This window comes from Myodes glareolus, chromosome 17, assembly GCF_982192425.1.
Source record: "Myodes glareolus chromosome 17, mMyoGla1.1, whole genome shotgun sequence".
In the NCBI taxonomy this organism is placed as follows: domain Eukaryota; kingdom Metazoa; phylum Chordata; class Mammalia; order Rodentia; family Cricetidae; genus Myodes; species Myodes glareolus.
The window spans coordinates 43,514,836-43,529,842 of NC_142042.1; the positions used below are offsets into that span (position 1 = coordinate 43,514,836).

Sequence of the window (15,007 nt, forward strand, 5' to 3'; positions counted from 1 at the left end):
ACCAAACAAGTGAAAGATCTGTATCACAAGAACTTTAAGCCTTTAAAGGAAGAAATTGAAAAAGATATCAGACAATGGAAAGATCTCCCATGTTCTTGGATAGTTAGGATTAACATAGTAATGCTGGTCATCTTACCAAAGCAATTTACAGACTCAATGTAATCTCCATTAAAATTCCAACATAATTCTTCACAGACCTTGAAAGATCAATACTCAACTTAATATGAAAAAACAAAAAACCCAGAATAAGCAAAACAATTTTGTACAACAGAGGAACTTCTAGAGGCTTCACCATCTCTGACTTCAAGTTCTACTATAGAGCTATCGTAATGAAAATAGCTTGATATTGGCATCAAAACTGACACGTGAATCAAAGGAATCGAATTGAAGACGCTGATACTAATCCACACACCTATGAACACCTGATTTTTGACAAAGAACTCAAAATTGTACAATGGAAAAAATAAAACATTTTCAATAAATGTTGGTGACTTAGCTGGATGTTGACACATAGAAGAGTGCAAATATATCCATATCTATCCCCATGCACAAAACACAGTCCAAGTGTGTCAAAGGCTTCAACTTAAATCCAAATAAACTGAACCTGATAGAAGAGAATGTGTGAAATAGCCTTGAATGCATTGGCGCAGGAGACTGCTTTCTAAATATAACCCCAATAGCACAGACTATGAGAGCAACAAACAATAAATGGAACCTCCTGAAACAGAGTCTTCAGTAAGGAAGTCACTTATCCCAGTTTCTAGATTCTATCAGAAGCAAGTCAGAGGCACTGTCTATATTCAGAGTTGGGGGCCATTATCCAAAGTCATGAAAACCCGGAGGTGAAGATCATTGGGGCCCTTATACCTCCCTGCAGATGGTGTGGTTACATCACTGCATTTCTGCATATATAAAAATCACTGGAAATGAGCCAATTGCTATATTCTGTTGATCTTAGCAGAGCACAGAGGAAGAGTGCTCATTCCTAGCTATGTCCAAAGAAAGCTTTATGGAGGAGGATACATTTGAGCTAGTAAAGTATGGGAATTGAAGGACTGTAGTCACAAGGGGCTTTTCATGACACCTGGGGTCCACATGACACTTGGCTGAGTATCCAACACATCTCAGTTTTCTGGATGCTTCATGACATCCATGACGCTTCGAGACACAGAAACATCCAAGATGCATACTTACAAACACAAAGATTCTCCTATCTTGTACCACACCTCAGATCAGAGTAGGGTCAACAGCATAGTCTGATTTGAAGAAGTGAGCTGATGTCTACTTTCATGTGTCAGGGCCACAAGAAAGATGTGGCCTTTCTGAGTTCAGGCTGCTAGAACTGAGTTGACTCAGTCCAGTCCAATCCAGCCAGTCTGTCAGAAGATTCTATGCTACACAGTCAAGGACATAAAGTAAAGGCCTTGCAGAGTCAAGTGGAGGAACTGCTAGGGCTATAGAAAGAGATAACCAGACCAGTTTTTCTCCCAACAAGTGATACAGCACACAGCCAAGACAGAAGTATGCTTGGGGAGCCCCAGGCATGTGAAGGGTGCCACAGTTCTACAGTGGTCCAAGCTGGACTTTGTCAGGTACCTACTCACACACCTGCTCATATATGCCTGCACATAGAGGCCCTGCTCTGTGCACACTCTTCTGAGGGGACAAGTTTACTTCTGGATGCCTGACCTGAATAGACTTCTTGTGCTCTGGACTGAGGTTGGTTGGCTGCCAGTCTATGGTAGGGGAGTGGCCAAAGGGCAGGCTGCCCTGGATCCTGCTGCTAAGTCAGCTGTCACTCACTGAGATGGCTAAGGTGGAAACATTTACCAAACCTAGGTCCTGGTGCTCTCTGGAGCAGATGGTTCTCCCTGCTGGTCACCTCCCACTCTGGCTCCCTTCCTTCCTTGGGTCATCTTCCCTTCTTTCCTTTTTGATTTTCTTCTTGGACCTCTTCTCTACCATGTGCACATCCTGCCTGTTCCCTCTGACCTCATTTGGGGTCAAATTGACTGCACTCTATGGACATCTGGGTTCTTTCTCCACCTCTCTCTGTTTCTTACTTGTCTCTCTATTCATACCTGCTTCTTTTCCCTCCCATCATTTTGATTCTGCAGAAGTTATCTTTCTGTTAAACATCAGCCACCAGGCATAGTAGTGCATGCCTATAATCCCAGGACTTTGGATGTTGAGATAGGAGGATTATTATGAGTGTGAGGTAGAATCAGCTACACAATAAGTACTAGGCCAGTGAGGTATTGAGACACGGGTCTTTCAGATCCTGTCTCAAAACAATAGTAACAACAAAAACATTAAAAATAAGACAAAAACAACCAGCAGCAATTTTCAGTATATAAACTTTCTTTTATTGCTCTAGACTTATTTATCGGGCTGACAAGCAGAGGGATATGGAACCTATGACCTTTGAATATGTCCCTGACCCTCTACTTCCACCTATATATACAATTCGAATCCATAGGTATTTAGGCCCAGCCTGATACTGGAGTGCAGTGAGAAATGGCTTCTTTTCATACTTACATTAGTTTGTTAATAAATCCCCATCTCCAGACAAAATGCACAAAGAACACAGACCTCTGCATATATAAGGTCTTCACTGTGGCAAGATGAGCAAGCAGGCAGAGAGGTGAGAGTCTCAGGCAATATCAGTGTACCTTATTTTACTGAATCAGTTCCTGGACCCTTCCTATGGGTCTACTTGGCTCCAAAAGGCTTCAGGGTTGTAAATCCCAGTCTAGAAAGGCCAGTAACTTGAGGAATCAGCAGGAAGTCGAAGACTGGGGATGGGATGACGGTTACCGGTTCCTCCATTCTCTCTGACAACATTCCAGGGTGATTTAAGGTCTCCCAGACTGTCTTTTGTGGCTCTCCCTGCCCTCAAAGTTACCTAGATCTGAGGTAACTAAATGTAGGCTGTCCGGCTGTAAACCTGTCATAGTCCACTGCAGCAGAGCCTGACCTGCCACAAGACTAGGCAGGTCTACCTTCACAACCTTTGCAAGGGTGTTGAGACTGCGTAATTATTTACGAGAATTCTCAACCCTCTGTCCCTCCAAGAAGTCAGGAATCTGACCCTTTGGGCTCTTCTGTCAACCTTTCATCTCATCAGACCGCCTCAGGCCACTGATGCTGCTTAAAATTGATCTGTACTACCCTTGGAAACGCCTCAGTCCTCTGGGTTCCTCTGAGTCCCTTTAACTTTATTTCTTTTTTCCAACTCTAGGGGCACCCATTTGCACACATGAATACAAGAACAGGGATTCTGTGAAGTTTACATGGTGTGGTTAAATGACCAGGACTCTAGCTGGGCAACTGCAGTCTAGATCATTAGGCCCAAAGACTTGATCTCAGAATGCCTGTGACTGGCCTCATGAGCCAGGGGACTTCAAAGTGGTATGCTCATCATAAGCTGAATTGGGGGATCTCTGTAGACTCATCTTCTTTGTGTAGTGCCTGAGTTCCTGGAGCCATCTTGGTCCCATACCTTCTCTTTTTGTATGAGATGGAAGATCCTGGGACAAGGAAAGCCAGTGGCATCCGCGAACAGGTCTAGTCTTTATAATTCTCAGAGTTCACCAGGAATCCAGGACCTGAAGCATTAGGATTCTGTCCTAAGATGCTCCCTGTTTGTGATACTTTGTTCATCTACTCAGATAGATTCATCTCTTAGATAAAGACAGCATTATTCCTGTGGGGTAGTAAATGGAGCACAACAGGATGAGGTGTGTCAGCATAGCATGCCAGGCAAGCAAATAGGTAGGCCACCCAGTCACAGATATCTCCTACTTCCTCTGCTTAAGATTAAGTCCCACAGACTTAATTTGCTGCCATCCCTTCCCACCCAATTCCTGACCCATGCTGCCCTGTCCCAGCCTCCAATTGGGGCAGATGTACCCTGCTAAAGTGCAATCCATGCCAGTTAGAAAATCAGAGAAGGCACCCAATCTCAGAACTTTCCACTCCCATAGTTCTCACATACGCAGTCCTCCATCACCATTCCACACCCCAATTTGTCGTGTCCTCCAACCCAACATGAGTTGACATTTCCTGCTCAAGCTCTGGCCACACCAGTTAAAAGAACATATTAGTTAACTCAGAAAGAGACCCCGCTACTGGACCAAAGGCCATGCCAGCTGCCAGAAGTCTAGTAGGTTGCTTGCTCATGGACCTCCACTCTCTTGGCATGTCCCCACTATCCCCAAGGGGGCTGGTTACAAGATTAACTCAAAATATCAGTAGGTGTCTCATATATATATATACATATATATATACGTATATATATACGTATATATATACGTATATATATATGATGTGGCATTCCTCTCTGTATGCTGTGAATATGTTTTATTACCATTGGTTAATAAAGACGCTGCTTTGGCCTATAGTAGGGGAAAATATAGCAAGGCAGGAAGTCCAAGTGGAAATAAAGAAGGAAAGAAGATAGAGTCAGGCAGCTGCCGAAGGAGAAAGATGCCAAAACTTTACTGGTAAATCACTCTTGTGGCAACACACAGATGAATAGAAATGGGCTAATTTAAGATCAAGAGGCTAGCTTGAAACAAGAATTCTACGTAATAACATTTTTTGAAAGAATTTTAAGACTAATTATTTTCTTGCATTCTAATAATTCCTTTTGTTTTCTCTTTTTAATCATTTCGGTTGATTGAGAAAATTGAATTTCAAGAAAAAATATTGATATTTCAAGTCATGTCACACAAACAAGTTTTATTTTTAGGTTAATGAAGCTGCAGCTATTAAATATTAAAATAGTCTTTGTGTTGCTGGGGATAGTACCTATGTCCTTATGCAATGCGATAGGCAACCATTACACTAACTGAGCTATATTCCCAGTCCTGAAATACCTCTTCTTCCTTCTTGCTCTTCTTTTTCTTTAGTTTGACACATACACATAGGAACATGGGTGAGGGGCTGTATCTTTTCTTATTTTAAAAAATTGAGACTATCATGCATGATTATTGTAATTATGCTATTTCAACCCATCCAACTCCTTCCATGCCCCACCTATATTATTCTCAAATGCATGGTCTCTTATTTATTTATTGTTACACACACACACACACACACACACACACACACACAGAGAGAGAGAGAGACAGAGACAGAGACAGAGACAGAGACAGAGAAAGTTCATATGAGTATTCCTTAGGACTGACTACTTGTTAATCTATCAGGAGACTTGTCACAAGAGAAGTTCAGTTTCCCTTATCTCTGTTGCCATTAATTGCCTTCAACTTTTCATCTAAGGTTGAGGCCTCCTGAAAATTCTCCCATTCATATTATGTTTTTGCAGTAACAAAAGGATGTCTTTTTCAACTGAGTGCTATCTAAAATAAATGATAGCCATTTACATTAAGTGAATTATTCATATAGACTCTAGAGTATTTAAATTAGATGGACAAATATGACCTTCAACCATGTTAGAACTTTTGTGGTTAAAGTTTATTTCATTTAAATTACTTCCAGGTGTTTATTGCCTTGTGGTCGTTCCCTGTTTTCAGAGTCTGAGAGCAGCATCACATTAAATGATACACTGCTGCTGAAGATGGTGCTTTCCTACAGCTCTCTGGAACTAGAGGAGTAACAAAATTGATCTCCTATTGATTGCAGAACTGGATTGAAGGAATAATCACTGTTTCATCAAATTCTCGAACTAGATCCAAGGTGTTAAAGAACTTCAGGCTTATGGTGTGGGCATGACTGCCAATAACTTCCCACCAGAAACAAGTGCTTTATCACTGAATGAGAAGCCTCGGTTATGTCCCATTCACGCCTACAACCCTTTGGCAGCCAAGCCTCGAGGGACATTTGCACTTTGTGCTGAGTTAGACTTCTGTTTCTCTGCACTTTCCCAATGTCTTATCGTCCCATCTATGATTTCCAAAACTCTTTCAAACTGTCTAGTTAGGATACAGTGTACATTTGCAATTCCTTTAAAATTCATTCATCATATGCAGACTATTCTAACTTGCCATCTTCATTCATCCCAAAATCGATTGCTAAAATCAGTAACAGTTGATGTGTTTTATTTCACAGAAAAATATAATATGCCAGTTTCTAATCAGCCAAAAAATGGTTGAGGTTGTAGAGTATGAAGGGTTAATACTGAAAGCAAAAATATAAAATAGATACTTGTGCAGACATGGGATTCCCATGACTGGATAAGGGATTAAGAAACACAGACACAGGGCTGCCAAGGAATAGAACTTTCCTTTACAAATCTACGTGGCAGGCAGTTTTGAGTGTCAGCTTGGAGTATCTTCTTGAAATGGATCATGTATCCTGGTCAGGAGAGAGTATGCTTGACCTGAGTTCCAGAGATAGTCAGAAGTTTGTCCTCAGGTGATCTCACTGAAAGAGTTCCCTAACAAACGACTGGTGAGTCACATGCTATGAAGTCTGTTGGGGGCCAGTTCTTTTGTTATAGTCTAGGCTATTGGAATTATACTGAGGTATGGATCAGTTCACAGCATGGCATTTCAGAGATGACGACATATTCAGAGACAGAATTTTTATTGATGTGATCGAGTTTCTCTTGTGGTATACTGGAGGATTATGGTTATAACTTTTATACAAAATGCAGATGGGTTTACATGAGACTAAAAAATTTCATGTACAGCAGACAAAACAAAACAAAGAAAAAAAAACCCTACCAAAAGTTTTAAAAAGTTCAGAGAATGGGAGAAAATCTTTATCAGCTATATTTCAGACAGGGGTCCAAAAGTCATAATTTATAAATAATATAAATAATTAAATACCAAGGAAGCAAAATGAACAAATGGGCCAGTAAAATAGACAACTCTCACCAGAAGGAACTGAAATGGCCAAAAACTACTTTAAAAAGTATTTAGTGTTCAAATGAATTAAACGTACCACAGAATTTCACCTTAGAATGGCTATCATTAAGAAATCTGTCAATAACTGTGTCAAAGAATAAAGAGAAAGAAAAACTCTTATTCACTGCTGGCAGGATTGCAAATTAATGTAGCTATTATGGAAATTAACTTGGTAAGTCTTCACAAAATAAAAGTCGAACTAGTGTAGGTTACACCTGTGCCACTCATGGGCATGTAGGGTGATGATGACATTTCCTACCATGGAGAGAGTTGCACATCTATGTTTAATACTGCTGCACTCACAACAGAAAAGGGAATTGCCTGGATTTCAATCAAAAGCTGATGGATAATGAAAATGTGATATAATACATTATGGAATATTATCCAAGTGTTAAGAAAAATGGAGTAATAAAAATTGCAGAAAATGCATGAGCATAGAAAGTATAATATTAAGTGAGATGACCCAAAATCCGAAGGAAGAATAAATGGGAAAAAATTCCACCATATTCTCTGTCATATTCTGTTTCCAGCCTTTAATGTAAATTCATATATTTGTATATATATATATATAAATATATATGTGTGTGTGTGTGTGTGTGTGTGTGTGTGTGTGTAAGTGGGCATACACACAGGTAAAGTCTAAAAATTTAGATAGGAGACCTAGACAGTATAACGTTAGGTGATAAGAAAGAATGGAATATAGAAAAAAGGCACATGAATCATAAAAGAGTATGTAAAGATATTTCCCCTAATTTCAGTTCCATTATAGTCAACACATCATGATGAATGTGTGGTTTCAACTTTCTGTGTATTGAAGAAGTAGTACTATTTTCCTATTCCAAAGAATCAAATATGAATTTCCTTTGTCACTGTATTGAGGAAATGATCTTGAAAGTTCATTTTTCTTTTAATTCTACTGATTATTAAGCAATAGGAATTAGACACACTAGTTACTGAAGATATTTGTCACATTGGGCCCATTTAGGATAAACAATTAAAATATGTTTCAAGGTGAGGGTTTTTTAAGTGAAAATTTCCTACTTTTCTTCTGTTCAAAAGCAAATCAAATCATTCAATTACTATGCTATTTCATATGTAAGTTTAATTGCTATATGTGAGGTCTGGTTAAGAGTTTCAAGTAATAATTTAACATGTTAGAGTTTACATTCTTTTTTAAAAAATATTTACTTATTTATTATGCATACAATATTCTGTCTACATTTATGCCTGCAGGCCAGAAAAGGGCACAGACCTCATTACAGATGGTTGTGAGCCACCATGTGGTTGCTGGGAATTGAATTCAGGACCTTTGGAAGAGCAGGCTATGCTCTTAACCACTGAGCCATCTCTCCAGCCCCTAGAGTTTACATTCTTTATTGTATTTTAGATGTGTACAACGAAACTTCTGTTTTTTTCAGTAGAATAAAACAACACAACATACAAACTTAAGCCTCTCCTCTATACAACACAGAGTACTTCAATACGTGGTAGTACTCTTGATAGCAGGAGCCCAAAGCTTCCCCAGTGATAAAAAACACACATTATTCTTTCTCAGTAATGCAGTTCAGAATTTGGCAGCACAAGTTTTCAGAATACAGAATCCAAATACAATTTTTTTTCTATAATAAAAGTGCATTAGTAATTTTCAATCACTGTAAAAAAAAATCCCAAATATAAATGGATGGGAAGATTTGCTTTGTTTCACAGTATAAAGGATTTCATTATAATCAGCTTCCTCTGTTATGTGTAAACTGTGGTGAGGGAGAAAATAATGACAGAGATCATGACTTGGAGCAAAACTTCATTTTTGTTCGTGAATGAATGAAACCTCACTTCATTTCATGTTCGTGAAGTGGAGAGAGGCAGGAGGGAGTCAGGGATAAAACATTCGTCAAAGGTATGTCCTTAGTGACGTTCTTCTTCAACCATGCAATCCCTGCTGGTACCTCAGTCAATAATAACTCATGACTAGATTAATTCATTGATGTAGTAAGCACCCTACTTCTTTTATCACTTTTTAATATGTTCATAAGTTGGGGATGAAACTTACACTATATATGTATTTCTGGAAGATGCTATATGTTCAAATAGCAACCTTCCTCTTCTGGCCTCAACATATTCATGTGCACATCAAAATTCAAAATACATTTAGCCAGACTACAAGAGTTCCAAATAGTCATCCTGTATATCTTAAAATTCAAGTCCTGAATTTCCTTTTAGAACTAAAGAAAGCATCTGATGTGTGATACTCTGTAGAAAATTTTACTCTATGCACTTTCAGTGTAAGGTGCCATGGGGTGAAAGGTTCATTTTCAAGAGGAAGAATAGAAAATAGTGAAAGCAAAACCAAAGAAAGAACAAGAGTCAATAAGAAAATGCCAAATCCTGTGTCTCTACACCCAGCACTCTGACCATATTGCACTGTGGTGAGAGCTTCCAAATCTTGGGAATTCACATCTCTATCACCTCGCCAGATACAGCAGACATAAACTAATTAACTTATCCTGGCTCTGTTCATGCCCTGTGCTTTCCTCAACAGATATTCAGTATCCATAATAGCTGTAACCCTTAAATAACATCTTAGCATTATCTTTACTTTTTTAATGTTTCTTGAATCATACGTTGGAGGGATTTTGATTCTCCTAGTCTCCCACATCCTCTTGTAAAAGTTTGGTTGAAGTTTGTATGACTCAACTCTCCATCACTATACCTGAAAGACCTGCATTGTCATATGTATGGCAGGAATGTCTACTAAAAACTTGAGCAATATGTGTTCCCTCGTTAATCACTGTTGCACTAGCCGTTGAGAACCAGGAGAACTAAGTGTGGAAATGTGAAGTTGTTTGAAACAGGCAATCTGAAGATAAATTCTTTAAAAATCAGTGTCTTCCCAATGATTCTACATTTTTACTTAGTGTAGCTTGTAGTAGATATGGTCTGGCCAATTCCAGAGTTACTTTCTTTGCACTTTTACAAAACCTTCAAGGTAAATTTCTTCATTTATTTTCTCTTGGTGTTAATTTCTTTAGCTACTAGTTTTTTAAGTCCCAACTTTAAGCTTGTTTCTTTCCTCACCAAACTGAAAGTTTTGAATCCTGCTCTGCTTTATATTTCTGATTCCCATTGTATTCCTGAGAGCAGCACACCCCCCCGCTCCAAAAAAACCGTATAATACCACTTGAGTGCTGTCTGAGCTGCTCTGGAATTTTTACTATCATATTAGTTAGTCTCTTTCTTCAAATTCAGCCTTCCACAATTTTTCATATGTGCCCTCATACGTAAAATGGGGCCCCTGTAATAAGTAAATGTGATTTTCTATTTTTGAATTTCTTTTTTTGATTTTAATTTTTATTTTTTTATTAAAAATTTTCACCTCCTTCCCTCCTCCCACTTTCCTCCCCTCCCCTCCCCCTCATTCTCCAGGCCAAAGAGCAATGACTGGAACACAATATTAATGATTGTCAGAAGGTAAGAGATTAATTTAGCCACAAAGATGCTAAGGCACAAAACAATCAGGCACAGGTTCACATGACAGGCAATTTTGAGTGTCACTCTGAAACTATGTACCATCGACAGGAGAACCCATGCTTGAGCTGAAGCCTGGAGAAAGCAAGAAGTTCTTTCTCGGGTGCTTTTCTTCAAAATGTCCCCTGAGAAGTGTCAGAGTGATGGGTTGCATAGTACAGCACTATCCCCTAGTCTTATGACTTCCTTTCTAATCTCATGGTAGGAAGTTACATTGATTAACCATGTATCTGGTGATTCGGATATCATTTTGAATAGTCACAAATGGAGTTGTTAATTACTAATTAACATTCAGTCTGTCTTTTGATGAGCTGGTAGGTAGACAGTTGCTGATTAGTTGTTTAACCATGATGCAGTGTTGTTCTACTTTGATCATTGTTCTCATAATGGAATAACTAATAAAAAAAAACTATTGCCTCAAAATAGAAAACTCAGGGTAGGATATACTCTAAAAACTGCTATTCTCATCAACATTGAACTTTTAAAATCAAAGCACAGCCTGTTCTCTACAATCTACCCTATGACTCTGACACCAGAATTGCACTGGCTCTGTGGCCAGAGGAAACACATATTGTTCTTTCTACATGGTGCATTTTATGGAGATTACCGATGAAAGTTTTTTGGAAGCAAAGTTCAAGTAGAATTGCCAAAAATAAGAACAATGTTTTTCCTAGCTGATAATAAATTCTGCTGCTCAGATTAGGGCAACCATTCTTGACCCAGAGAAGAATAGTCCAACTGCACTGGAAGACTGTACATGGTATGTGTTCTTTGAAGGACATGTTAGCTTGTTTGAATACCAAGTTTATGTTTGTGTCTTTTTGTTATTTTGTCAGTGCAATTGAATTTGTATTTTATGTTATGGCTACTTGTTTGTTGAAGCCCATAGTCTTATTTGCTTATTGATTGTGGAATGCATTGGGTGATGTTTTGAGTGGAATTAAATAATATTCAGTAATTATTTCACTAGATATGAAATTACCTAAATGTAACTGGGTATCCATATCATTTCACAAAGTAATTAGTAAAGGAAGATATAGCATGAACAGTCCCATAAGATATAAAATTAAATTTAAAAATGCTATCTTAACAATCTACATATATATTATCGTTAAATCAGAAACCTACAATATGATTAAAACTATGTCACAGGGACTGGAGAGATGGCTCAGCAGTTAGGAGCACTGGCTACTCTTCCAAAGGATCTGGGTTCAGTTTCTAGCACCCACATGGCAGATCCAGGGGAGCTGACACTGTCACACAGACATGCATGCACCAAGCATCTATACATCAAATAAATAAACAAATCTTAGAAAAAACGATGTCACAAATTAGTTAAAACAGACATAGCAATTTTCATTAAAATAATGTTCGGTGCATTATCTGATGCTTGCTTCTCTTCTTTATGATGCTTTGTGTATTTCATTTCCTAGCTTGTTCCTCATGAGAATAAGCCCCTTCCTTTCTTTGTGGTATGATTTACCATCGCATTAAGCATGAAGTTTTGATCTGTGTTGATTGGGGCTATACCATCCCTATGGTCACCCATGACAAAGAGGGATGTGATGTTACACTCTAATACAAAGCAGGCATTGACTTACACGAGTTAATTTTGAGTTTCATTTTAAACAAATGTTTTAATTTGTTTGAAAAAATATATTATTTCACATTTTTGCAGTAGTTATTTTATTTGTTGAATTTTAATGGAATCATGATAACTTCTACAATTCTTATTAGTAAAATTTGCCAGGAGTGCCATCATATGTATCTGACCTTACACTTATGTCAGAATTTGCAAGTTATTTCTTTCATCAGCTTTAAGCCACAAAGTTAACTTGGTAACTTGGTTAACTTGGTAAATGTGACTATGACAATCATAGCTCTATATTCCCTTCAAATTTTGATTGTTAAATTGATAACATGCAAATAAATTATACTTCATACAATGACATATGGATTACAGAGCAAGAAGTAAATTTATGAAGAGGTCATGGGATGTAGAGAGTCAGTATTGAAAGCAAACTCGACAGCAAATCCTGGTGTAGAAAGTTGATACTGCTGGCTGAATAAATTATTAAGAACCCCATCCCAGTGCTGCCAAGCAAGACAGAGAAATTATGCATTGGCCTACATGGCAGGCAGTTTTGAGTGTCTTTTTGACGGGTCATCCTGAAGTGGACCATGTGGAATTGGAAGGAGAAACCTCGTTTAACTGAACTATGAGAACAGCTGGACATTCTCTTGTTGATCCACCCCAGTAATTCTCTGACAAATGACTAAGTGATGGATGGACAGGTGTGTCCTTATCTTGGAGTGCCTTTGTTTATAGTCCTTAATATGGGAGACAAAACTGGAGTCATAGATGGAGTTCATGTGTCTGATAGTTCTCTTATTTTAGAAATATTCACGGGAGGAAATTTTTATTGGCATTAATAAATGGTGGCCTGTGCTGTGCTGGCAGGTGAGTGTTTACTTGTTTCAATAGGACATTCTACTTTGGCACTTAAACTTGTGGCAAATTTCTCTTTATTAAATCAATTCATGCAGGCAAAACATAGCCTGAATGTTACTCTTCTGTCCAACATAGTGGACCCCATAACAGGGCACAGGCTTTTCTCCATATATATTTAAAGACATGCTACAAAACCCAACTTTGATAGTAAAAAAATTACAAATGGACCATATGGAATTAGGATTAATAGAAATGTTAGAATCAGCGATACAATTTATATACTTCCTTTAAGTTACAAAACAAATCCCTAAGAAGTCAAACATAGCTTAACGTTGCAACTTTTATGGTTCACATTTCTGATAAATATAGCTTAGTGTATATGAAAGTAATAAATACAATTTTAACATCATTTAATTTTTATGTATGAGTATATGCCTGAGTGTAAGTGTGTGTACTGGGTATGTGCTGGAGTCCACGATGTTCAGAAAATGGCATTGGATCCTCTGTAGTTGGAGTTACAGGCGAATGTGAGCTGCCACGAAGGTGCTAGAAATTGAAAGTGGGTCCTCTGCAAGAATAGCAAACACTTATAAGTTGTGTCTCCAGCTCTAAGAAACCTGAAAATAAATATTCATATATTTGGCACTTGTAAAGGCTTTTCATCATAAATACAAAATATTTTAAATTAGCAACTGCTGAAAATATTTTTTACACTGAATGTTTATTAAATATAGTAGATGTCTTCAGAATACCTTCAAAAGACTGAAAGAAAACTATTCTTATAATTCTATTTATGCAATAAATTTAACAGTAAAAGTAAAAAAATACAGTGTCAGTTTTAGACTACCAAGTAACAGAATATAGTCACCACAAATTATAAAGTATTTTAGATGATCAAAGTAATCCTAGATAGAATTTCTGAGCTATTAGACACATATGTAGAAAGTGGCAAGCTTTATGGTCTAACCTACACTATTTTCCCTATTTCAAAAGATTAAATATGTTTAAATTTGAGCATGGTTTAAAAATAAACACAGGGACTATAAACTTAGAATATAAGAAACCAAATATAACCCAATATGAGAAGATTGTCTCTGTCAAAAACACAAGCATTTTCAGGTAGGATTTTAAAAATCAATAATGTAGTTGATACAAATAAGAGACTATAGCAAAAATTGCCAATGTAAACTATGACAAACAGCAAAAACAATAAGCAACAACAAAACATTGAATATAACTATGTGAGTGTAGCACAAAATAAATGAGAGGCCAGATTAATGATTATTAGTCTTTTATATATCAAAATATATTAATTTGACTAGAAACTCAACAATTTCAAAATTATTGAATCAATTTTATGTTAAAAAATCAAGACCAAGGGAGGGAGAAGAGATTAGGAATGTTAAGAAATATACTATCAAATTGGGAGATATTTAAAATACTAACACAAGTAATTATTAAGGACCATTTGGACATGTTTATAAATATACCTGTCTTTTGCACAGTCATTTACCTGTGAGTTCAGACAGTGAGTCTCCTAGAGAAATCGAACAGGACAGTAGTCTACTGTTAACAGGACAAAGATCACATAGGAAATGTTTATTCTTGTATTGCCCTAATTATTTTATACAATGAACATTTATTATTTGAGACTTTGCTGTTACAAGAAAGGTTCTAATGAGCATGTGTCCATGTTTCTCTGTGAGCCATCCTGCAGCACAGATAAATATAAATAGAATTTACACTATATTTGGAATTATAATGCACAAATTCCTTAAAATACATACCACTTTGTATCCCCCCCCCCTCGTTTTCAAACAGGGTTTCTCTGCAGCTATGGAGTCTGTCCTGGAAGTAGCCCTTGTAGACCAGGCTGGCCTTGAACTCACAGAGATCCCCTGTCTCAGTCTGCACCAACATTGTTGGCATGCACCAACACTGCCCAGCATATTTTCTTTTTTTCTTTATAGGCACTATTGAATCATTTTTCATACTCTAGCAAATAATTGATGCTTTTGTATTTCATATTTTTGCCTTTATGATTGAAAAAGTAGTTTAAGCTATGCTATGTTTCTTTGATCATCTTTCCTGTTGAAAAGGTTTGCCATTTTGTTTCAAATTTCTTTCTATTTTTCCTCTTATTTAGTACCTAGAGCTC

At 37.4% G+C, this 15,007-nt stretch overlaps 1 protein-coding gene across 3 annotated transcripts in view; it reads left to right on the forward strand.

Annotated features, from left to right (window-relative positions):
- The window catches only part of LOC146891234 (alpha-amylase 1-like), a 41,973-nt gene that overhangs the window by 13,642 nt on the left and 13,324 nt on the right, over positions 1–15,007 (forward strand). Inside the window, exon 1 of one of the 3 annotated variants that reach the window (XM_087897621.1) lies at positions 10,296–10,340. The exons of the other annotated variants lie outside the window; for them this stretch is intronic. The gene's annotated coding sequence lies outside the window, so the exon portion shown is untranslated. Of the gene's footprint in view, positions 1–10,295; positions 10,341–15,007 lie in introns of those variants that run through there. 3 annotated transcript variants of the gene reach the window in all.